Consider the following 23,582-nt stretch of genomic DNA (forward strand, 5'->3'; position numbering starts at 1 on the left):
GACCAGGGAAGCAAGTCAGACATGAGCAAGGTGGAAACAGCAAGTTTATTGTCCTCCAAACTGCAGAGATCAAGTGCAGGGCCGTTGCAGGTACCTCTAGTCAGTCCCTGTTACTTCATTTGCATTCCCTTAAATTCCCCTTTTCATCCTACCAGCTTCTTCCTCTTTCCCACACCCATCCCATACCAAATAAACAACCCACCCTGGTGAAGTATTGTTCCATTGTCCCTCCTGTGGCTCTTTTTGGTGCTTATCATATCTCTGCTTTAATAATTTCTACTTAGTCAGCAATTCCATTTTCTCACAATCCCTCTTTTGTTACTTACGTATGTTTCTCATTTCTGCCATTATTCATTTTATTATCTTGTTAATGTAGCCACAGGTCAGAGATTGTCAGCTGCATATGTATTGATCTCCCTTTGCTATCTGTAGCTCCTTGTAGTTTTTCATGTTATTTTGCTCAGGGAGGACATTCTTCATATTTCAGCAATTTATATCAGCTGATAATTAAAGTGAGAGCATATAACTTGCAACAGCAATAGCAAAAAATCTGAATTCTTCAGTTGTGGGGACTAGACAGTTCATTGGAGTTTTATTTTCAAGATGAGGACATACAAACTCATCTAATTTCTTGTTAGTTGCCTTCTTCCCTTTCCCACTTGTCATTCTCAGTGCCTGCTACAGATGACTGAAGGCAAATGAGAATACATACTCAAAGGTGATAATTTTGTGTGTGTTTTTTCAAGATTTCTTTCTCTGAACCCCTCCTACTCAGTCTTCTGCCACTCCAGGCCTCAGTCAAAGCTCAATGACACCAGCATTGGATAGCAGAAAAAGTGGAGATGGAGATGTTTCCTTATCATGACCTGTCTCTGTCACAGCTCCTGCTCTAGTTTAGAGCTGAACATACAATGTTTACTCATTAAAAACTGAAAAAAAAGACCCAAACTCCCGACCTTATACACTCACTGATGTCTTTCAAAGCTTAACTGCTAGTGAAAAATACACAAAATTGCTAAGATTTAAAGAACACATATTTTAAATCTTGTAGTGAAAAAAAAAATTGACTGGCTCCTCACTTTTTCATTATGCCATGTCCTGTTTGTATGTTTACTGTTTCCACTATTTAGGGGACACAAGGAAATCTCATTTGTCAGTTTGGCCATTACGGATCATTTCACTTGATCACAGACTAAGTCTGTGCTGCTGACCTCTGTATAGTTCTGTGATTGTACTTTAATGTAGGTAACCCACAGTGAGTTTTAAACCATCCAGCCTGGAAACTAGTGACAACAGAGTTCTCTCTAGGCATCTCAGTTGCAGAAGCAAAATCAGGTCTTTTTTCTGCTTTGAAGCAGAAGGGCTGAGGTTGGCTGGGTGCTTCCCACCTCTGCCATGAGTGGGATCAGCAAGGGACGTGGCAGATACAGAGCAAGAGCACCTTGGGAAACTGGGCTTGTCGCTGCTCTGCTGCTGGGCAGAAGGGACCCCATTCCTTACCACACCAGCTCTGGCCCCTCGCATCCTCTGCTGAAGTACCAACCTGACTCTCACTGGTTAACTGCACTGGGAGACAGATGATAGGAAGAAGCCTAGATAGAGTAGCCCAGAGAACACTTCAGATAACCCCCTCTGCAGGTGCCCTCTTTATCAGCATGGTTTGGCAGCCTGCTGTGAGCTCCAGTAGGGTGCTGGCAGTGCCAAGGCAGTGCTAAGTTCAAAATTAGGTCAGATACACACAGAGGACTAAGAGTCAGATCCATGTCTCCAGTGTCAGCACGCACACACCCATGCTATACAAGGCTTTTACAACCTATGGACCAAGTTATTCTTGGAAGTCACAACTTAAAGCTCTCACCTCTGCAGGCCGAAGTGTTATGGGCTCACAGAGATAGAACATGAAGGCAAAAATCTCCAAAGATATTTCCAGAAGAAAGAGGAACTCCTGAAAGACTTCCAGAAGAGACACATCTTTGAAAGGGAATGCTCTGTGTCTCTTATGTCAGTCTTTTGTTCTCTTGATCTGACAGGGCCCCAGTTTTGAGCCTTTTTCATACACTTACAGGTATATTGTGGACATTTTCTTAATGTGAAGAGTGGTAGCAAAGCAACTGCTAGTAAGATATAGCTCCATAAATTGCTCGTGAAGAGGGGAGCTAATCACTTGGGGCCAATTTTGAATGGATCTAGGACATTTTCACCAGGTACATGTTCCTGTTGGCTTACTCTAGTTTTGTCCAACTCTCTCCAAGAAGTGCAACCATGTTAAAAGTTATTACAGGCTGCATTTTTCCCCACTTACAGAGCTAATAAGTCTTGTGTAACTCCATGTTTGCCTAACTAGCTGCCCATGTAAGGTTTCCTCAGTAGACAACAATGTGTGTGCTACCAGTTGTCCTTCCTGATCTGTCAGGCCTCAGCAGAGGCCAGCTGCTACCTAATGAATGAGAAGCTAAGCAGGTCCCGCTGTCTTCAAGCGAGGCTGAGCAGGACAGCTGGAGTCAAGCAAGAGCCCAGATCATCAAGGACATGGTGATGAGGGAAGTCTGAGGGAACATGAGTTAGCAAGTCTGGATTAGATCCAGTGTCAATATTGAGGGTCAGACTCAGATGGTGATCACCAAGCAAGTTCATAGCCATGTTCACAGAACAACAGGATCACAGAATGGTTGGGGTTGGAAGGGACCGCTTGAGATCATCTAGTCTAACCCACCTGCTAAAGGTTCACTTAGAGCAGGTTGCACAGGATCGCGTCCAGGTGGGGTTAGAATGTCTCCAGAGGAGGAGACTCCACAGCCTCTCTGGGCAGCCTGTTCCAGTGCTCTGGCACCCTCAGAGTAAAGAAGTTTCTCCTCTTATTCAGGTGGAACATCCTATGTTTTGGTCTGTGCTCATTGCTCCTCATCCTATCATTGGGCACCACTGAAGAGAGTCTGGTCCTGTCCTCTTGACATCCACCCTTGAGATGTTTATAAGCATAAATAAGATCCCCTCTCAGCTGCGTGGTCCCTGGGGGAGGCTGTGGGTAGAGGCCCCAGGTGAGGTGGAACAGGACAATTAAGGCCTGTTGGTGCCCTCAGGGCAATCTCTTTGTCCTCCTCTTTCTTTCCTGCAAAGCAGAGACAGGAGGAAAAGAGCCTTGGTGAGGCAGAGCATAGTGGGCTAAAGGCAATCTTTGGTGCCACGACCAAATTGCCAGCATTTCTAAACATAAAAGCAGAGCTAAAAGAAGGTGTCGTTTTTCATTTGGACATGAGTAGGGTAGTTCTTGTTTCCATGCTCTTTGGTTTTGTACAGCAGCTACACTACTGAAAAAGGCCGAGGATGGACTTCACTGTAGGGACAAAAGAGGATGCAACATTCCTTTCAATGTTGTACACCATAATCCAAATCATTGTTGCACTATTTTCCTCTTGATTTACTGTTCCCAAAGATGTATGCATGTTCATTTTCACATGAAGTCCAGAGGCAGAGTTCACAGAAGCAGAAGCCTCTTCTTTTCCCACAGATAAGTCAGCACAGGTTGGCCTCAGTATAATGTCATATGCACCATTTTCTACTGATACGGAAAAGAAAGCATTCAGGAGCTGTGGTGTTGGAAATGGATACATTATTTTCTTCACATTAGATTACACAGTGTAGCAGAGGGCATGCTCTCATGAAAAAAATCTGGAAGCTGAAAGAATTTAGAGAAAGGCAGGTATCCCCAAGTGGAGCCAGCCCATACTCAGTATGAAAATAAGCTACATGAGGAATGGTCAAGGTGTCTCTGCATCAAGATGTCCAGTAGTCCCAATTCCAGGAGCACAATGCAGCTGGAGCCAGCAGTTTACTAGCCTGAACTCTGATCTGTAAAACTGTTTAACTTAGCTCATCTTGGAAAAGCGTATCATCACCCACACAGAAATGCACCTTAGATGTTACATTTATTGTCCCATTCTGGCTACCTGCAGAGCCAGCCCATGTGTCTGTGACTGTGTGTAATAGTCAAACCTCAACTCAGGTGTTACACTGTATGAACAGCCCAAGAATTAACCACACATTGCAATTATACCAGTGGACATACTCCTCACAAAAGAAAAAGTGCAGAACTCACAGTCACAGCCTCACAGAATAATAAAGTTGGGAGGCACTTCTGGAGCTCATGTATTCCAACCCCCCACTGAAAGAAAAGTTAACTAGAGCAGCTTGCTGAGGACTGCATTCAGTTGGGTTTTGGATATCTCCACAACTGGAGACTACACAGCCTCTTTGGGCAACCAGTGTTGGAGTGTTTGTCCACCCTTACTGTAAAAGTTTTTCTGACATTTAGATGGAATCCTTTGTATTTTGTGCCCATTGCCTCTTGTCTGTTCACTAGATACTACTGAGAAGAGTCTGGCTCTGTCTTCTTTACATCATTCTATCACAGATAATGTTTGTGCTGAGCCTTCTCCAGGTTAAACTGTCTGAGCTCTTTCAGCCTCTCCTGATATAACAGATGCTTTGGTCCCTTAATTACCTTTGCATCCCTTTACTGGACTTGCTCTAGGACACCCATGTCTTGCTTATACTGGGGAAGCCAAAGGTGGACCCAATACCACAGATGTGTCTCACTAGTGCTGAGTGGAGGGGAAGAATCACCTCCCTCAACCTGCTGGCAACACTTTTCCTGATGCAACCCAGGATGCTGTTGGTCTTCTTGCTGCAAAGACACATTGCTGGCTTGTGTTCAACTTGGTGTGGACCAGGACCCTTGGGTGCTTTTCTGCAGAGCAGCTTTCCAGCTGTTTGGCCTTCAGCCCATGTCAGTGCATGGATACACATAGATGCACAGTCTGTTTGTGCCTGTAAGCCTGTAGCACAGCAACGTTGGCCGGCAGAGACCTCTGTAGATCGCTGCGTCCAACAATCACTTGAACTGGGGCTACCACCAGCACTACAATGGGTAATCTTGTCTTGCAAGATCCTGAAAACCTCCAAGAGTATCTACTGCAGTGTTTCGCGACCCTCCCACCAAAAACACATCCTAATGTCAATCTGGACTTCTCAGAACAGCTTGTGGCCTCCGTATCTTATACCATCTGCCACTGCTGAGCAGAGTTTGGCTCTGTCATCTTCGTAACTCCTCTCTGACTAGTTTTGTTTAATTTTTAATTCATCTTTTAAAATAATTATGCTACTTTAATGAGTATACACTCTACAGGATGCCAAGAATGCTATGTGATCCTTTTTGTAACTGGCTCTGAGAAATGGCTCTCTGTGCAAGTAGTATTTGGTTATCATGTGGCTCTCTGCACATGAGTAGCACACCTAGTGAGGTTGAACAACAACAGCAATGGATAGGAGATCGGACTAAGGAGATCTAGTGACATCTATTTTTCTTTAGGTTTGAATCCCTTCTTCTCATTTTTGAAAGTATTTGTATTTTATGTTCCAAAGCTATTAATCCACTGGTAACAGTTTAAACCTCATAGCTGGTACTGTGAGTTGCTTCTGCAGCTGATAAACCTTGAGAGAGTTAGCCCCATGATGCTCCTCTGTAGTGGCCAGCAACAGGTGCTTTCTTCATAGAATCATAGAATGATTTGTGTTGGAAAGGAACTTAAATGTCATCTAGTCCACCCCCCACCGTGTCCTTATTTACTAATACTTGTAAAAGGTGTTGGCAGCAATCTCTAATAGCCCTGAACATATCTGAAAACCCCTTTTCCCCATTTATTCCTATGAATATTCTCCAGTTCAGCTCAATCACACTGCTTTCAGTTTCTGTGATGACCTAGAAACTTTCTGGAGGGCTTCTAGGACTAGTGCCATGTGTTCCTGTTAAGTCATCTGGCTGAGCGATCTTTTTTTCCCTAGAAGATATACAGTAGTCTGAGTTTAGAGCTCTTGAACACTCACTGAATGGTGCATTTATTTAGTCAGGCCTTTTATTGCCTTTTATTGACCATTAGAGGTTTTCTGGCAATGGCATGCAGGTATTGAACTACTGTCAATGTGTTGGCTGCCCAGGAGGTTGCTTTTGCTCTCATCTGATCTAATCTGATTTTGCCTTTTTAGTATGATTTTTGTTAGACATCAGTTGCTGCCAAAAGGGGCACAGAACACACTTTAGAATAAGCAGGCATATAGATAAAACATTTAATGAAACTGGACTTCACTGAAGGCTTCTGTTTGCTGAGGCACACAATGGTTTGGGGTGATTAGGCCAAAATCCAAAGCTGTGACTCTCCACACTAACTTCAGGTGTACAGGAATAGAAGTTTCATCACAGGAGATGCTAATCAGTGCTTTGTTTATTCCTCCCCTCTCTGGGGTGCCCTTTATATTTTTATCAAAACAGCTGTTAAAAGGATTCCTTACCAACCTCTACAAAATACTGGGGACACTGAAACACTGCAGGCATCTCAACTTTCCCCTCACTCAAGAAAAAATCTATTTCAAGCAGGGTTTTTATCTTACCAGTCTTTTGGCTTGTCAGACTAAGCCACGCCATTAATTTTAGCCAAAGTGATCACTACATTTTGCTTTTTTGAACTTGCTTTTTAATATCCATTCTTCATTTGATTTCAAGTTCACATGCTATATTTTAAGCATGAAATTCATATTCTACCAGCTACGTGATCAGAGCTAATCTTGTCAAAGAACAAATTATCACTACCTTATAAATAATTGTCTGCAGCCTAGTGCAGGATTTCTCTATTACTCCTGATTAGGTGAAAAGAAGATGAAAAGCTACTTGCACTGACAGTAAAAATCACGTTTCCCTAGCTGAACTTTCAAAAATATAATGATGCAGCACAACTAAATCCAAGAAAGCAGAACTTATGCCATTGCACTATTGCCCCATCCAAGAACTAATTTGAACAGAATTGCAAAAATACCCCACTTAACAACTCCATCAAAAAGAGAACAAGTCACTGAGGAATAATTAATAAATAACCTACTGGTAAAGCTACTTCATGCTTCAAGTGTTACCACATCTGGTCCAGCAATTTTGATTTATCTAATGATAAAACTTCCTGATTTTGTTTTGAATTGTCATAATTCCCTTTCCTCCCCTCATATCTAAATCACCATGCAATGCCTTATTAAGCCAGAGCAAGTAGCCAGACGTACCAGTTCATTACAGAATGGTGGTAAGTCAGTCACTTATTATTGCAACAACTTGATAGCTGCCACATCCACTCCAGGTATGGATTTACCTCATGAAGGAGGTAGGTACGAGCACCAATAAGAAAGGGCAAGTAGCCTGAGATCTGCAAGGTTAGCATGCTGTTCATAAAAAGCATCAGCTACAAACAGGCTAGATTCCCAGGGACTGGTTTGCTGCATGGTTGCGATGGCATGAAGCAGGTGACAAGTTTCTGCTGCTCTTGCCTGTAATAATATTATTCTTAGGCATGCAGTAATATCAGTGAGGCAATCCAAAATAAAACCAACAAATACATCTCAATACAAGTCACACAAGACTACATCCCTTTGTTTGTGAAATTTTCATCACAGCCCTTCTTAAAGTAACACCTCTGAACTAGTTTTGAGATTTGCCAGGAAAGGATGTCATTTAGAGAGAGAGCTCCTGCATTTGAAAGTGATTGACAAAAGTACAAGCTATTGTAATATTTTAAACTGGCACTAAATCTATTAACACAGCTTCTTAAGCTCTCTTTAAAAGTATTCTGAAATACTCCTCATTATTGCTAAAATAACATCTTTTCAGGTAACATATTAAGAGAAGCAGCCATCATCCAGATCATTGTTAATGAAAGAACATGGCACCACTTACCTAGTTAGGGTTTAGAGCTGAAGTTCAGTCCTACATTGTTAAAATAAAGGGATGCTGCTCTTATAATCTATTGTCACTTCTTCCTTCCTATTCCTGCTGTGGGGTTTTTCTCTTCTGACACCAAGTGTGGGATGAATCTTCCATGACTTCTGCACACAAGTGAGGTTATGGCTTTAGTGGTGGTGCTGAGGACATCAACTGCATCACTTACACATTGGCTCTTCTCTCTCATTAAAGTATTTTACCATCACAATATCTATTCTTCAAAGTTACTCTTCAGAGAGGAAAGGACTCTTTGTACATGTTTCATATCTCTTCGCCTGTGTGCATTTTAATGATGATATTTTAATTAAAAATACAGAGAAAGACTATGTTGTAAGGAAAATTGACCAGCAGACCAACCATAAAAGGGTGAAAGAAAGAGCAAGCCAAATTGCAGGTCTTGTTGAGCTGAGACGCTTGAAATTAAAGGGAACTAGAAATGCAATAAGTTGTTGATGATTTTTACTTTCAAAAAAGTTGTGTAATGAAAGCTTAAAGCAAAGCTGGTTATGCAAGCCTGTGCTGGTCAACAGGGCAAGGTTTAGTCAAAGTTAAGAGAATTTCTTTTTGGACTTGTGGCTTAAATGTAGGGCAAAACTTTATCACTCGGTTGAATCATCTGAAAAAACATGTCTATATAAGATGTTAAGGAGACCAATTACGTTGAGAAATGATTTACTCCGTTTTCCCTAATTAGCTTGATTTTGGAGTGTCTTCCCTGTTCTACTTGCTTTCACGCTGAGTGCTTATGGGGATGAACACCTCACTGTAGAACCCCACTGCTTACAGGGGGCAAATCAGTGCTTACTGCCAAGTGCCACTGAGCACACAAACATAAGATTCACACCGTGAGAGTAACTGGTCACACATATTTGTTAGCCATGAAGGAAGAGCTTACAGGATCTCTGTCATTCTAGCATCAAATTTGTCACTGTACTGGCGCTGCATCTAAGAAATCCTGGTTTTGTTGTGGGACAGGGATGGGAATTTTACCCTATACATCAAGTGCATCATTGCTATGGTCTGAAAGGAAAAGTCTGCTACAGAAGAACCCTTTCTCTCTTGGGAATGGATCTTCATCACACTTTCCTAACTGCAAGCTGGGAATAAGTAGGAGAACTTTTGGCCTCCGTGCAGTTTCTTTTTGGAAGAGTGGGAGAGGAGGCAGGGCATGGAGCAGTGGGCCTCCTGCTGGAATATCTGACGGAATGGGGAAGGTAACTCAATAATAAATACTACTGACCACATTTTCATTACTCATTCCCTTCCCCATCTGTTTAAAGAGAACACAGTATAGGCACTGGCTTGAATTTGTTGTTGTTATTTATAGCCCTGGCTATGGATGGAGCCTTTTTCCAGATATTGGAGATAAATTTTTCCTATCAAGAGAAGCTCAAAGTTCATGATAGATTTTAGGTGCAGGGGACCAACAGCAGGTGATTTATGTTTTACTCAATGCCAGTCCTATAAACACCCTCACAAAAGGAGCTTTTTAAATTTACCTCACTTTGGGAAGAAACATGACCAGCACTAAGGAAATGAGCACATGTTTTCAGAAGATATGCTGAAGGATGATCTCCTTGTTGAGGAGCAACAGAGTAGGCCACTTTCCTTTGAGCCTATGGGCTCTCCCATTGCACCGTGTTTACCTCTGGGTTTGCTGAGGCAGCATCTCTCTGGCTTCTTGTAGGTGCTGACCTGTAGCCGTGGTTGGTACCATGGTTGACACTGGCAGTTCCAGCAGATTTGATGATGACTGTGTGGTGGAGTGAAGGTGTGGGCTGGTTCTGGGATGGGGAAGATGGAGCATGATGTTGGATCTCCAGTTTGGATGGTATATACTGTAACATCCTGGCGGTTAATCTAAATACCATCCTTGACACTCACTTGCTCTTTGCCATATCTGTGACCCCTTTCTGAATTAATCATAGAAAAAAAATGTTGAGTAATCTCTGTTGAAGCTCCCAGAAGCCCTCTCCTGTTTATCTGAAAGAGGAAGGGAGTTGGTCTGAAAAATTTTGTATAGATCCGATTTCATTTCTAGCAAGTTTACTCCAACAACCATATAATATTTTCAGTGGTCTTTAACATAGAAACTTAAATATTTGATCTTGCTGAGGTGGGGGTTTTGAGCAAAATTTAGGAATGGCCATAGTTGTTCAATCAAGTGAAATGTGACTTGATCCCCAGAGGGAAGCAGCCTGCAGGTATTTCAGAGGATGCAAAGGGTGAACACTACTTTTTAGCTAATCCCATCACTGTCATTTTATATGGTTTTATAGAAATCAGCAAGTAAGAAATGCAAGATTCAAGTAAATTTCATTTGCACAGGGAACTAGGCATGATTTTATTTAACTATGAGCTTTATACAGCAGCTCATCACAGAGTATTTTATTGATGCCTTGCTATCAGCAATGTGTTTATGCAATTTATACAGCTGGGCTAGCTAGAAACAGGCAGGAGAGGAGAGGAGAGTTATGAAATGTCATGTGTGTTCTCCCCACACGAGTTTCTTTGTAATGGTAAAATGCATTGCCCTGCAGAACAGGTAGCTTTCTCAGATGATCTGCATAGTTATGCTTTCTTTCCCACTGCAAGGCATTTACAAGAAGACAAATAACTTGCCTAGCTTGGCCGCTGTGTTGAAAGGGTGATACAGAGGCAATCCACTCAGTTTACTTCTCAGAGCTACAAAGAAGTGTGAGTCACAGAACACAGGCACAGGATCCAGATATCGCTATCCCTAAAGTTCAAGGAGTTCAGCTCCATTGTTTCTGTTCAAGCTTTTCACTCATTGAGATGATGAAGTGATGAGCCCTGAAGAAGAGGAAGCTAGCGTAAGTGTTTATTAGTACACTCTTAAAAAGAAAAGAGAGACCTAAAAAGGGCAAGGCAGTCATTAGTTCTCGGCAACGTAGAGCTGCAAAGTAGTTAGTGCAGAAAACTGGAAATAAAGGCTAGAGAAATCTATTCCTGATTCATTGGGTAGCCTCAGGAAAGATGCTTAGTCCTGACTTTTGTTAAAAAACAGATACTACTTGTACTACTTGTCAGGATTACTGCATTCCAATTAAAACTCTATATCAACCAAATGTAAAGCAGGTATCCCTTGGGCAATTTTCATTATTTAGAAGAATCGATCACAGAGATGCACAGACATGGGGCAAATAATAGAATGAGTGTGCGTGTGTGCATTTGTGTGTATTCATGTGTGTTTGAAGGGATCAGACTTGACCACAAAACTCCTTCTAGCAAAATCCAAATGCTAGTGAAATGAAGATCGTCTCTAACTCCTTCAGAAGGGTGGAGTGTATGGATTCAGATCCAGCCCTTTGATTTATGTCTTTCTCCATTTGGTTATATTGTATGAGTCACAAAGGTACCTAAAAATGCACAGACGGAAAAGGTTGAGAAATTGCACATATTTTTTAACAACCAACTGGACCAATTTACCATCCCATACAGGACAAGCCAATTAAAAAACATCTAACCGTTTTCTGAAACTGATCCATGGTAAGGAAAAACAGTCCATGCATTTTCGCATTCAATTAGGAAATATGAACTGTTCTAGGAATCACCAAGAAACATTAAGTCATTTGTAGAAAGCTCAGATTATTACATCATCTGTCTGGACAGATATTTATTGCTGCCAAAATTCCATACTGCAGAAACACAGCACCAATAGATCATCATTTCACACTGTCAATAGCTCTAATGGGAGAGGGAACAGGCTGGAAATTTTTCTGGCCACGGTGGTACTCCAAAAGAAGTTATGAGACAGGAGTGCTATTGCCATTAGGAGTAACAATATTTACTTGTCTCTCAAAGGGAATGTCAGGAGCATATCTGCATTACAAAAAAGAGCACTTGAAAATACTGCTTCATTTCATCCCTTGTGGGTGTTGCGGTCCCTCTGAAGGAAGTTGCTACCCCTACAACAGCTACCAAATAGCTCAGGAGAGTACAGATGAGTGTTCAAACAACTGCTGGGGGAAATCCCATGGGCAAGGCTGCTTGAAGGAAAAGGGGCCCAAGATAGTTGGTTAGCATTCAGGGACTGCTTCTACCAGGCTCAAGATCAGAACATCCCAACACGTAGGAAGTCAAGGAAGGGAGCCAGGAGACCTGTGTGGTTGAACAGGGAGCTGCTGGGTAAGCTCAAGTGGAAGAGGAGAGTTTACAGATCATAGAAGGAGGGGCTGGCCACTTGGGGAGAATATAAGGTTGATGTCAGAGGATGTAGGGAGACAACTAGGAAAGCTAAGGCCTCCTTAGAATTAAACCTGGTGAGAGGGGTCAAGGACAACAGAAAGAGCTTTTTCAAATATGTGGCAGATAAAACTAACACCAGAGGCAACGTAGGCCCACTGATGAACGAGGTGGGTGCCCTGGTGACAGAAGATACAGACAAGGCAGAATTACTGAATGCCTTCTTTGTCTCTGTCTACTCTGCCAGAGGCTGTCCTGAGGAGCCCCGTACTGCTGAGGCCCCAGAGGAAGGCAGGACAATGGAGGAGGTTGCCTCGGTTGATGAGGACTGGGTTAGGGAGCAATTAGGCAATCTGGATATCCATAAATCCATGGGTCCAGATGGGATGCACACGCAGGTGCTGAGGGAGCTGGCTGAGGTCATTGCTGGACCGCTGTCCATCATCTTTGCCAAGTCTTGGGAGAGGTGTCTGAGGACTGGAGAAAAGCAAATGTCACTCCAGTCTTCAAAAAGGGCAAGAAGGAGGACCCGGGTTAATTATAGACCGGTCAGCCTCACCTCCATCACTGGGAAAGTGATGGAACAACTTATCCTTGGTGCCATCTCAAGGCATATCAAGGATAAGAGGGTCATTAGGGGCAGTCAACATGGCTTCACCAAGGGAAAGTGACCAACTTCATAGCCTTTTATGAGGACATAACGAGGTGGATAGATGATGGCAGAGAGGTGGATGTGGTCTACCTTGACTTCAGTAAAGCATTTGACACATTATCCCACAGCATCCTTACAGCTAAACTGAGGGGGTGCAGTCTGGACGATCAAGTAGTGAGGTGGACTGTGAACTGGCTGAAGGAAAGAAGCCAGAGAGTCGTGGTCAATGGGGTAGAGTCCAGTTGGAGGCCTGTATCTAGTGGAGTGCCTCAAGGGTCAGTACTGGGGCCTGTATTATTCAATATATTCATCAGTGACTTGGATGAGGGAATAGAGAACACTGTCTGCAAGTTTGCTGATGACACTAAGCTGGGAGGAGTGGCTGACACGCCAGAAGGCTGTGCTGCCATCCAGCGGGATCTGGACAGGCTGGAGAGTTGGGGTGGGGAAAAATTTAATGAAATATAACAAGGGCAAGTGTAGAGTCTTGCATCTGGTCAGGAACAACCCCAGGTTCCAGTATAAGTTGGGGAATGACCTATTAGAGAGCAGCGTAGGCGAAAGGGACCTGGGGGTCCTGGTGGACAACAGGATGACCATGAGCTGGCACTGTGCCCTTGTGGCCAGGAAGGGCAATGGCATCCTGGGGTGTATTAGAAGGGGGGTGGTTAGTAGGTGGAGAGAGGTTCTCCTTTCCCTCTACTCTGCCCTGTTGAGACCACATCTGGAATATTGTGTCCAGTTCTGGGCCCCTCAGTTCAAGAAGGACAGGGAACTGCTGGAGAGAGTCCAGCGCAGGGCAACAAAGATGATGAAGGGAGTGGAACATCTCCCTTATGAGGAAAGTCTGAGGGAGCTGGGTCTCTTTAGTTTGGAGAAGAGGAGACTGAGGGGTGACCTCATTAATGTTTACAAATATAAAAAGGGTGAATGTCACGAGGATGAAGCCAGGCTCTCCTCGGTGACAACCAACAGTAGGACAAGGGGTAATGGCTTCAAACTGGAACACAAGAGGTTCCACTTACATTTGAGAAGAAACTTCTTCTCAGTGAGGGTGCCGGAGCACTGGAATAGGCTGACCTGGGAGGCTGTGGAGACTCCTACTCTGGAGACATTCAAGACTGGCCTGGACATGTTCCTGTGTAACCTCATCTAGGTGTTCCTGCTCCGACAGGGAACTGGACTAGATGATACTTTGAGATTCCTTCCAATCCCTAACATTCTGTGATTCTGTGACTCCTCACACACGCCAGTGGAAGTGACCGGGCTCACTAACCCAACTTTGCACTGGAGCAGACAAGGAGCACAGGCAGAGCTCGTTGTGCGGCCAGTCACCTCCAGCTTGTGCCAAACAGCAAATGCTTTAGGAAGATCCTTTATGCCCTGCGTTGGATGATATTTGTGAAGTGCTGCAACTGAAAGAACTGTTGTTTAACTATGTTGAGCTCTTTTCATAATTGAGGAACTGCATTTTATAATGTGGCCTGTCTTTACTAGGTGAGATTTTAAATTATCTCCCATTCACCTACTTGTGTAAATGTGCTGTGTTTAAGGCAGTTACTGTGTAATTCTGCAAAACAGGACTGTAATTTCAAGGTTAGTAGAATGGGAGATTATAAGACTTAGATGTAGTAACTTGTCTATGGTCTCATATGTACTTTCAATTTCTTGCTTTTGTACTATATCTTTTATACTATATCTTGACATTTTTGTAATCCTTACTGACTGGGGATTTTGCTCCATGAATTTATTGCTTAATGTAACTTCAAAGAACATTGGATAGCCAATAGTGTTGGTTGGTATTCCTTATGTGATATTTCTGCTTTCCATTATACTTATTAAAAGTATGCTGCCTTCATCCTACTTTTAACTTAATTTGTTTCCTAGAACTCTTAATTCTGCCCTCTCCCTTCACTATAGTTTACATTTGTCATGTTCTTTATCCTCTGACTGTTCAGCAATCACAGTAAAATTTCCCTTAGCTTCATCCCAAGAAAGCTTAAAACCCTCTTCAGAAAGAAGCAGTATTTGTTCCAAAAGAAATTTCCAGTAGGGAAATGAAAGCAAGAATTGGTATTTCTAAGTTAAAGTCAAGCTATTTCACATCTACTTTCACACCAGAAAAGAAACTAAGAGAAAATTTTGCTGTCTGCCTTACAAACTCTCTGGGACAGCAATCCATAAATGGGTTTATGCACTGCAGTATGTACCCCTTTGATATGAGGTCTATCATGCTGTCTAGTTTAACTGGCTTCAGGTTAGATACTGAGGTGCCCTGTACAGGTGTCCTTGTAGAGTATGGACATTGGGAAATGAGATTCAGAGAAAACAGCAAGTTGAGCAAGATACTTCCCAAACCAGCCAGAGGAAATGCAGAGGGGTATGCCCAAGGCTATTTCTCAAAGTCGGTGGAGAGAGAGGAGTAGGTGATTCTCCCTGGGCTTCTCTTTCTGCATGAACTCACTCTCTGAGTCTGGTGCTAATCCAAGTGAGCCACTACCATGTTAAGGAAAAGCCCAGAAACAAAGAGAAACTACATCATGTTTCAGCTCTATGTTAAGGCAACTGTTAAGGCTGATATTTACTTTGAAAACACAAGCTGACTGTTTTGCAGTGGGGCTGTTAAATGTCTCCTAATGCCAGGCTTGTGTGTGTTTTACCATGAGCATCTCTTGGTTTCTCTTCTTGGGGTCTTTCCCATTTGTATCCTTCATGAAAAAGTAGTGGGGTGAGGAACCATCAGGTAAAGGGAGAGCAGCAGAGCAAAAGGCAAGCTCATGGGGGGCTGCAACCTAGAGTATATGTTCCCGCCTGTGATGGATTTTTGGTGCCCAAATATTTATCAAAGGCAGGTAAAGCACACCTTTCATCATCTTGTGGGTGGTTCAGGGTTCAATTTAATTGTTTTTTCCGGAACAAGAACTGAACAAGCCAGAGCTAGTTTTGTCTTGCAGATGCCTTGGGGCTAAAGTGCAGATTGACCACTCCTATATTTCTTTACTGTAACAGGTAAATACAGATGTCTCAGGAATTTACTGGTGCAGAAGCAAGTAGCCTTGGCACCTACAAGTAGGGTGAAAAGCTCCCTTAGGAAGCTTTGCTCTTGTTGGATAACTCTGTTTAAGGTTCGCTTATAGTTCAGACGGCATTTCATGGGAGGTGTTTCATGGATGGGCAGTAGCTCCAGTTCTGATTCCAGCAGATCAGCAAATGCAAAACTGTTGCTTCACAATGAGATACACCCAGAATAAAACCAGATGTGTTTGAAACCTGCACTTTTTAGACTTGGAGGCCAAGCATTTCCATCAAACACAAAACTCAAGTAGACGGAGACGATCCTTCAGCAAGTGTGAAGGCCTCAGTAGGTAACAAAATTTGAATGGGCTGACCAGCCACCCAAAGCATGGTGCTTCCACTATTTGAAAGCTGATTCTTGGCAAAAACTTCTGTATCAGGGAAAAAAAAAAATTAAAAAGACAAGTTGGATCTTATGGATCCTAATGATTGTTATTAAAAATGCATAGCTTCTAGTGGATCACAGTCTTACGGTTGGTGATGAAATGTTTAATGGGAGGATGCATGTTCACTGTGCTACAGTGGCACTGGCAAACCAATACCTTTCCTGCAAGGGTATGAATTCCCAGCAGAGGTTATTCTTTTCATTATTCTGGTTTATGGAGGGCTGTGGTTTACCAGCACAGGTCCTCTCTGCACTTTATTCTTCTTGGCAGAATTTTTGAGGTGACTGAGTACTCCACACAGGGTCAGGCATTCCAATCATCTCAAAAAATCAACAGAATAATCTGAAAATCTGGCCTTAAGCATTACAAGAAGCACTGATGGGTGATGGACTTCCAAGAGTTGGATCCAGTTGTGAGAGCTTGAGCTCTTGACAGTCTCTGTGTGTCAGGGACCAGAAGCCACCCAGCCTCAGATGGAAGCTCAGTGTGTACAGAATGTGACTGAAACATGCCAATATCTCTCCACTCCTGCGTGTTTAGGCTTTCTTCATGCTCTTCCCCTAACCTTCCTAGCCCACTGCTCGTACAGCACATTTTTATGCTATTTGTCACACACACAAGGCAGTCTTCCCCACTCCATCGGTCAGTTTGTTTTATGCAGTTAATTTCTGATACATGTAGTCCATGAGAAGATTTGAACACAGGTAAGAAATCTTCAGCCTCAGGAGGAAAGGAGGACTTTATAATAAAAAGAGAGTGGCTGAGGACAACACTGTGCTATTCCTTGAAGACATCTTGAATTCTGCTGTCAGCAATGAAACCAACACCATCCTGGACAATACGATACACCCAATACACAAATGCAGACCCTTCAGGTGATAAAGAGGTGAAAAATGTCACCTGAAATATAAGAAATAGCAGGTGATCAGAATACTGAAATGCAAAGAGAGCAGTTGCTGACACACCTTCAGTGGAAAATGGAACAACTCTCTTATTTGCCATGGGGTTGGATGGTCTTGGGTACAGATGTCTCTATTGCCAAAGGCAGGCTATCGAGGAGCTGGGAGCTGGGGAAAGCTGGCACCTGAGCTGGCTGCCGTGACAGCTGAGCAGGTGCCAGCCAGACACGCTAACAGGGCGCAGGCTGGCCTCCCATGTAATGCAGTCTGGTAGGCATGTTTCCCCCAGAAACCAGCCTGGCCTCCATCAGAAATACATAGACACTGACACATTCCTGCAGAGCGTGTTGGGCCACCAGGCGGGATCTCCTCCCATCTGAAAACAGCACCAGCTTTTTCAGAGGTGGGGTGACAGCAAGAGGGGCATCTTGTGGTCTGTTTCAACCTCAAAACTGGAGCAGCAAATGCAAGAAAAGCAGACAAGAAAAGGCAAAGGCTTGCTACGGTGGAAAGGTCAGCTGTTCAGCTTTGTGAATGCTGATGTAGACCTATTTTGTTTACACATTTGATAATTTGGGTTTTGCCTAATTGTCTCACTAGACTAATTATTAGTTTTAGCCTGTCTGTAAATAAGACAATCTGTGGTTATAGTAGAACAGAATCCCTCACTGTGAGTTTGTCAAATACATGCAGATTGTGAAATACAAACATCTACTCTGCCCTGCGAGCAAAAACCTGCTTTCTATAATAATACTGCAAAGGGTAGTCTGGCTGAGTAACCAACCTCCTGTGAAACACACAGGCTCCAGAAAAAACAGATAGTGAATTTGAAACACGTAAGTAATTTCAGACTTTGTTAAACCCAGCTGGTTTGTGTTACCAAAGGCATCATTGCTCTCACAGCACAGGAAGGAAGGACAGGATTTTTAAGTGACAAATAGTCAACGAATAAATGCCTGATGAGGTGTTGGATGAGAAGCATCTAGTGGATGCTGCAGACCAATAGATTTCACGGTGTAGGGATGATAAGGAGAAAATTAGACTCTGCAGTGAGAGTAAGGATGGTAATACTGGAGTAAAGGTGCTACAGTAAGACTATGCAAGCTTATATGTTATGATGACGCACTGCCTCTGCTGACTGCTTAATCCTCAGGAGAACTCAGTACCCGCAAGCTTCTGTGGCCCCTGCCAAGTGAATGCGAGCAGATAAGAGCTGAGGATCTGGCTCTCATACTTCAAATAGGTCTGTAAATGTTAAGTATTCTCCAGCACCATTGAAGAGTCTCTCCAGAGATGAACTATTACTCCCTCCTTCTGATGCACGCACAGTTCTTGCCAGCCTGCATGACTACAGAGGCATGGGAGGGATTTTCTCGCCTGGCTTTGACCACTCTTAAAGGATGCGTGTGGTCAGGAGATGCCTCGCTCTTCCCCATCAGCCTGAAAGGCAGCTGACAGAAGCAGCCCAGACAGCTGTGCTTTAGGACAGCAAAGTTAGGTGAGATAAATTTCATCCTGGTGTGATAACAACCAAGGTTGCTATCCAGAGGTGTGTGAAAGGCCCAATCACTTTTCGTCATAGTAAGTTCAAAGGGCAACTCAGAAAGGATGTGAGTAGGTTTGTATTTTGCTTCGGGCTTTTTCTGGTCATCTGTGCCGGATATATTGCACAGCTTGGAGCACAGTTAATATCTAATTGCTGTCAGCTATCTTGCCCTATGATGCACAACATCCTTAATTAGCAAAAACACAAGAATGAGACAACACATTAAATTGCTAATGTGAATGAGTATTTCACAGACTTTTCTCTTTTAATCAGTGAGAAAACTAAGCTGAAGATGTGTCAGCATATTCACGACAGCATCACTCAGCATGACTATGCATGTGATTAGGTAAAACCCTTTCAAGGAAGTTATTCATTGTTTTGGGTTTGTTTTTTTATTTTTATTGTATTATACGTAGTAAACATATAAATGTGCTTTTGTTTATAGATGGCTCTGGGATAAAAACATACACTGTGTGCATCATCAGTTAAGTAATCCATGTCTGCCTTTATCCTGGGGTGGAGATATCAGAAAAACACAACTGAAAGATGACCATCATGCAAGAATTTTGTTCCAGTGTCTCTTCATATCAAGTCAGATCCTTTTGATGGAGGGTAACTTGGGTGAGATTGTTCTCCCTGAGCATCTCTTAGAAGCTGTGAGACTCAGGATGTCTTGCCTAGATGTGTCTGTTCTCAAGTATTCAGACCTATCCTATCCCGTTGTTCTGGTTAATTTGCTAGTGGATAATTGATTTAATGGGAAAGTTTCCTGTTCGTAGTCAACTTTACAGTACTTCCTGCCTGGATACGTAGTATGCCAAGATCCTGGGTCCCAGGATCATATTTCTGATCTTCCACCTAGTCCCAGCACATATCTGATGGCCTGGTTTACGATGTGTTCCAGCCAACAATTAGACCTAAGCAAGTCAATACTGAGCAGGTGTCCCAGGGTACAGCTTATCAGGTGCAGATTATCGTCTCAACTATACCGGGTTCTGGGACATGCATGCTCTTCAGAGGCAGTTAGAGCCAGTCTCTCTGTATGAGGAGCAAGCAAAAGCTAGGAGAAGAAAGTTGGTTTAGTGGCTTTTTGTTTATTTTTCCTCACTAGCTGGGAATTAGGAGCCATTAATTTAACACAGTGTTTTACATGAGACTTCCTGTGTGGTCTGCAACAAATCAACAAATCGTTAGTTTAATGTCCTGTTGTCTGTGAAGAAATCATGTCTCCCTGCTGTTCATGCCCTTGAAAATCAGCCTTAAGTTCTTTGGGCCTCTGTAGTCATTTGCATATTGTTTCAATTTACGAGCACAGGAAAAGTCTCAGAAATCCTCTCTGCTTAAGAACAGGAAGCATTTCAGCACTCATAAAAGAGAGTGAATGCTGAGCAAGGGTAATTTGAAAATTATTGCTGTGATTATCAAACTGCAGTACCAGTAAATAATGTGGTATCATAAACGTAGTAAATAATTTGCATTCAATTTCTACATTTTATTACAGTGCCTGTCTGGAATTCGAAGTGCGGCATCCTAGCTGTTTCTGTAGCTCAGCCCTGGGGGAAGACCAAGGTTTACTGTTTGTGTTTCACTCCCAAAAGCAAAAATCAAAGAGGGCAATCGCATCAACTTCCTACCACTGAGGGTAGAGAGGGCTCCCCTTCCAATGGCTTCAGTGCCAAATTCAAATCCTCCTTGAACCATAGAACCAAATCCCTTGAGCTTTAGCCCTGTTTTTATCCATGATAACCCTCCTAAGTCTTCAGAGAAAATACTTTGACTGAAAGGCAAGAGTTCTGTATGGCTAGCAGGACCTTGCCATCCCAAATGCATCCTGCCAGGTGACTCACCCATGGAGTTAGGCCAATGGAACCATTAACTATTAATATATCTCCCTGCTTACCTGAATGGCAAGTGCTCGTGGGACACACATGTGGGATTTGCCTTTCATATGGAGAAGTGCAGCAATGTCTGTGGCATGCTAATGTGGACCCACACTTGCATTATCTGGAAATGTTCATTGAGGGACTGTAGATTAATGGTTCTCTATCTCACTTGCCATATGGCTGACAGCTTGGCAAAGCCCCAGGCCTCCAGCTGTCCCACACAATGATGCAGCTGATGGCAGCATGTAGCTCACTCTTCTCTTGTCCCCGGCCAGGCTGCTTTGAGGCTGACCCAATCTGTGTCACCACATGCCATCAATTTACCACTTGGCTTGCCTAAAATGCTGTCACAGCTGCTTGTGGCTGACATCTTCCAGTTACCCATGTGAAACAGTCTCTGAGGACCCACCGCTGAGCTCCGCGTCTGCCTGCAGGCAGTTTCATGGGAATGAGCAGATAAGATTGTTCTCCTCCCACTGTGCCCATCATGATTATTCCTCAAAGACTGGGGCTGCATAGCTGAGTTTATAAGAATGTGAATGTAAAAGACAGCTCTGCAGGCCACCCCTGCGTGCTCCCTCAGTATCAGCCCAGAGGGTGAGTGATGCCCTGGAGAGGTGGAATTAGGTTGGCACGTGTTGTTCAGCTGTGTTGTTCAGCATTTTCCCCTAAACATGACAGTCATCCTCTTCTTTAATACCTGATACTGTTTCTGTCCCAGGTGAATCAGGATTTGTCCCTCCTCATCATTATCGGTGTATCTAATGTCCTGTCACTTGGTTTCTCTCTGTCTTTCCTGCAGCTGATGAGAATGCCCTTGTAGGGCAGCTGCAGGACAAGAGCCAGACTCATCCCCACAACTTCTTTCTCCTGGCTTCTGCTCATGCAATGCTTTGTCAGAGTGATCTGTTCAAAGTGAATGTGCCATCAGCTGTTGTCAGGATTGGCCCATGTTATCTCCCACGTATGGCCAAACCGAGTTTGGTAGTAGCAGCTGGTACATTGCACACACTCTCAAAAACATAATTACAGGTCAAATCTTTAGCATCCTTTAGCCTGGGCATGATAATGAATATTCCCTGTTGAGGGCACAGTAACAGATGCTGCTGCTCATTAGTTCCTGGCCTGCTATCTTAAAAGATTATTAATATTTTTATAGACTAAGTAATGTCCTCTGAGTACAATTCATTGTGTCTGTAGGTGGTTACTCTAAAAGGACCCAGTAATGTTTTAGTGGATTACTGGGTATATCAGGAGAAAACGAGCATCTGTTGACTGACAGGCAGTCAGTATGGCAGATCTGCATAGTGATGGTTTGTTTAGGTGGAGCTGTAGTAGACAGTAACTGGCTGCCATAATCCACAGGTATAAGTCACTTAGCCTTGATTTAGCCTTTTGGAAGTTCAAAGCAGGGGGATCACATCCACACCATAGCTACTCAACGATGTGCTTTAGAGCTAGTTTTAGGACCAGAACTTGGTTATAGATACACTTAAAGCGGTTAAGGGGGCTGCACTTGTAAATTGGTAATAGCAACATGTTACCATACAGTCAGTAATACCCAACTGTAAAAGCTGACTGCAATAGCAGTGGCCTTGGAATGATGTTATCACAGCCCCACCAGGCCGGGAGAACTACAGGTGGTGGGTGGGTGGCTTTCTTCCTTTTCACCACGGTGTCTCAGCACCTTTGCCTTCAGCTGACCAGCTTCTCCAAGTGAACCAGCAAATGGTATTGCGGATGCAGCAGTGTACATCAAGGGTGACACCCTTCTCTTGGCTGTGTCCCTCATATGGAACACGGTGAGCCCCTGTGGCTTCCTTGGCGTGTTTCAGTTTTGCAAGTTCAGTTTAGGTACAAATCTAGTCTGAGTTGAATTAGGCTTTTCAAAACGATCTAGATTTGCCTAAATCCCTCTGACCCTGTGTGCTTGCTTTTCGTCCTCATACTCAAAGACTCTTTTTAAGATCCTACCCTGAGCTACTATGTTCAGATTTTCCAACACTTTATGCTTTTCCTTGTGCTTTTCCTTGTATTACCTAAACAGTCACATTTTTTCCTTTTTTATGTGCTCTTTTTTTGCCTTTCTTTACTTGTTTTTGGGGCATGCTATGCAGGCAGGCTGCTATTTTCCAGCCTTCCTTCAGCCACCAGCAGCACTGAAGCAAACCTATCACATTGGGCAGCAAGATCTGTTTCCAGGTTCCTTCTAGGATCTGGCCCTACCTTTTGCAATACTTCGTGGCAACAAAAGGTTTCATGCTGCCTGGGCAAGAATTTTATGCCTGAGAGCTGAAGTCTGTTGGCTCTTTGTTCCAGCTGTAAAGGCAACTTCTTTTCAGCACCAGATGTAGGTGTGGCTCATGCTCTCGGTTTCCAGCCTCTACCCTGCACCCGCTCATAACTACAAAGGAACAAAACAAAAGGCTTTCTGTTCTCAGGTGATTTAAGAATAAGGTGAAGTACTATATTTCTTGCAGTCATATCACTTAAAGTGATTTTGGCCTCGAGGACAGCATTACCTCACACACATCAAGAGACTGTCTGTGCGCTTAAATGTCAGGCCTCATGAGACAAGAGTTGCTCTGCTGTAATTGCATATGTAACTTTCCACCGTTTTCTCTCATTTGATCTTTTATTGGTTCTGGTATAGAGTGAGCGATCGTCCTCACACAGATTTCCTTAACACAGTGGCTAGTTTTTATTTAACACAAGGGATGGATCTGTCATAGCAAGTAGGGCAGCCAGGTAAAACTGCTTTAAAAGCCTGCACTCATCTGCAAGTCAGCATGTTTGCGGAGCCATGTCTCCCACCTGGTGTATTCTTGTTTAACAGATATCTTAATCTTTATGGCTCTGCTTCACCTCCACCTTGTTTGTCTTGTCTCTCCCTGGTGCAAGTTCATAAGGGCAGCAACTGCCTTCCTGGTGGTACATCGGTGCCTTCATCTCACCCAGGGGCTCTTGACATGGCATAGCTGACAGCACATTTCCTTCAGGCCTCTGAGAGGGGATGGAAACACAGCTGACATCTGATTCTCCGGTTAATCCATTGGCCTCATGCTAATTACCTTCACACAGTAGGCTGCACAGCCAAACTGCAGAAAAACAGCATGTACTAG

General features: G+C 43.4%; 1 protein-coding gene across 1 annotated transcript in view; it reads right to left on the minus strand.

Moving 5' to 3' along the window:
• The window catches only part of STK38L (serine/threonine kinase 38 like), a 70,774-nt gene extending 62,898 nt beyond the window's left edge, over positions 1-7,876 (minus strand). The window contains exon 1 of the mRNA XM_082064398.1: positions 7,769-7,876. The gene's annotated coding sequence lies outside the window, so the exon portion shown is untranslated. The remainder of the gene's footprint in view (positions 1-7,768) is intronic.
• Between the last annotated feature and the right edge of the window lie 15,706 nt (positions 7,877-23,582).

Source organism: Streptopelia decaocto (assembly GCF_964273445.1).
Source record: "Streptopelia decaocto genome assembly, chromosome: 1".
Taxonomy (NCBI): domain Eukaryota; kingdom Metazoa; phylum Chordata; class Aves; order Columbiformes; family Columbidae; genus Streptopelia; species Streptopelia decaocto.